Here is a 2,930-nt window from a genome sequence, read left to right on the forward strand (position 1 = left end):
TAAAAAAAGAAAAGGAAGAAGAGAAGAGAAAAAAGAAAAGAAAAGAAAAGAAAAGAAAAGAAAAGGAAAGGAAAGGAAAGGAAAGGAAAGGAAAGAAAAGAAAAGAAAAGAAAAGAAAAGAAAAGAAAAGAAAAGAAAAGAAAAGAAAAGAAAAGAAAAGAAAAGAAAAGAAAGGAAAAGAAAAAATTTCAGGCTGGTCTAGTTCTTATTAGGCAAATAAGCTGTCCAGGTCCAGTTCAAGGCACAATCAGTCAGATTTAACCTCTTTTAATATCCAACAATGAATGTACAGAATTTGACAAAAATATCTCCAGAGAGATAGTTAAAGAAAATTCTGTTTTGATTTGATTTGGTTTGGTTCTCAGCACCCACAATCATCTGTAATGAAAGTTCTGGAGGAGCTGATGCCCTCTTCAGGCCTCTGCTGACATCAGACACACATGTGGTACACAGGCATACATGCAAGTAAAATATGCAATATGCATGTCTTAGTTAGGGTTTTACTGCTGTGAACAGACACCATGACCAAGGCAAGTTTTATAAAGAACAACATTTAACTGGGGCTGGCTTACAGGTTCAGAGGTTCAGTCCATTATCATCAAGGTGGGAGCATGGCAGTATCCAGGCAGGCATGGAGCAGGCAGAGCTGAGAGTTCTATGTCTTCATCCAAAGGCTGCTAGTGGAATACTAACTTCCAGGCACCTAGGGTGAGAGTATTAAGCCCACACCCACAGTGACACCTACTGCAACCAGGTCACACCTCCAAATGGTGCCACTTCCTGGTCCAAGAATAGACAAGCCATCACTATTCATATTTTTTAAATTTAAATTTAAAAACGTTGTCAGCAATTGTCTGTCAGTTCCCACTTCTGATCCTACTCCATAAGTACTGATGCATAAAGGCTGTTTTTCAGAACATAGTTGTAGTTTGGGCTGTAAGAACACCATATCTAATATCTACTAACAAATGTACCTGCAATTCCTTTTTCAATGTAATTTTTTAATTTTTGAGAAATTGGAATGTAAATACTGTATTTACATCATTTCCACCTCTTTACCTCCATCTCCAATGCCCCCTATGTCTCTTTCAAAATCATGATCTTTTCTTCTGCAATTATTCTTGATACACACACACACACACACACACACACGCACGCACACACACGCATACACTATGGAGTCGATTTAGTGTTGCTCATGTGTACGTGTGTTTAGAGTTGAATAACCTATCAGGAAGTTTGTTTCTGGGGGGAAAATACCTGATTGTCCTTCTGTTAGCAACCTGTAGCTGTTCAAGACTATAACATAGATCCACAACTGCCTCCAAATTCAGAGAATTAGTCTGTGTTGGTTCATCTACAGCACCTGCCAATTTCTTGTCACATGGTCCTTGCTGAGAAAATGTGTCTTATCTCCATCTTTTCTCAGACAGAGTAGAATATTTAATCAATACAGCTGGAGTAATTAAGATGATAAAGTGGAAAGATCCTCAAAGCTGATATTTAACTTCTTTTCCTATTAATGTAAAACAAAGACAGAATATACAACACCAGGAAAATTGCATTGGGCTGGTTGATTTGGCTTTTAACCAGGTTATTTTGCATTTATTATTGATTTAAATGCTTATTAGGATCTTGATAAGCATACTCAGATACACATCAGGGGAAGATTATTAATTTATACTCATCTCAATGATGTTTCTCAGCTATAGAAACAATCAAAGTCCATGTAATTGCTGCTGCTGAATCTGTGGAAACTGCTGAGAGGTCTCCAACCCCAAAACTCCTGGACCACTTCTCTGCTAAATGAGGAGCAAGACTCAGTGGATCACAGAATATCAAGGCTTGGAAGGAGCCTGGCTTGTTGTGGACGGCTCATCTGGCTTCATCACTAGTAGTCTTCTGGTCTTCAATGATGAACCTCCCTTCGTGCATGATGATTTCTTTGAATGGTAGTGAAATCAGTGAAGATGGATTCCATATCCAGGAGTTAAAGAAAAGTATTAGATGACGGAAAGTAATAACCCTCTTTTGTTTTAATTTTCTGACCCATGTTGAAGATATAGATGTTCCTTGACTCATGACGTGTTATATTCAAATGAACCTATTATAAGTTGAAATATTTAGTGCAGCTACCTTTTGTTAAAGCAACACAGTGGTCTGTAGAGTTGTCTTCATCCTCATGGATAACTAGGGGGTTGTCTGTGCAGTTGGCCTTTACTCCATGGATGACTAGGGAGTGTGGCTCATTGCTTCTGCCCAGTATCTGAAAATATAATCCAGTATATTACTAGTTCATGAAAATACGCAACTTCACAATTGGAGATGTGGTTTTGATTAAACATGTATCACTTTTAGATCACCTAAAAATCAAAAAATATAAAGTCCACTGTAAGTATGGAAAACTCTAGGCTCCTTAGTGATCACAGGATGCCAGAGCTGGCTGTGAAATTCTACATTCCACCTTGCTCTTTTAACACTGTAAACCATGTGTTAAATAAATGGTTTGGATTTGCTATGACAGGTGACTTAGATCTTCCACTGTTGTGTTTCTTTGCCCTGTGAAATCTGGATTTACAAAATGTGATAAGACTAGCATTAGATGTCTACTGTTGGGAAGTAGGCAAGGCATTGTGGGCCATCCTGAGCATGGTGGACCGACCTGGGCATTGTAGAGCTGCAGATCCTGGTCAGCCTCTTCTGCTATTCGTAAACAGGAAGCCCGTGGCTCAGGGAACACTGAAGGATGATGATACACTGAGATGGAGGAGGGGCATGTGGCTGCAGAGCATGTCTTTATAGCATTAGCCTGACACTTGGCCCTACTGTGCCACAGCAGTTAGGGGACTTACCATGGTACTTGAGGTCATGTAGCAATGGAGCTGAAACCAAGAATCCCAGCACCCAGTCCTCGGTGTCAATGGCAGATC

Source organism: Mus caroli, chromosome 9 (genome assembly GCF_900094665.2).
Source record: "Mus caroli chromosome 9, CAROLI_EIJ_v1.1, whole genome shotgun sequence".
NCBI lineage: Eukaryota > Metazoa > Chordata > Mammalia > Rodentia > Muridae > Mus > Mus caroli.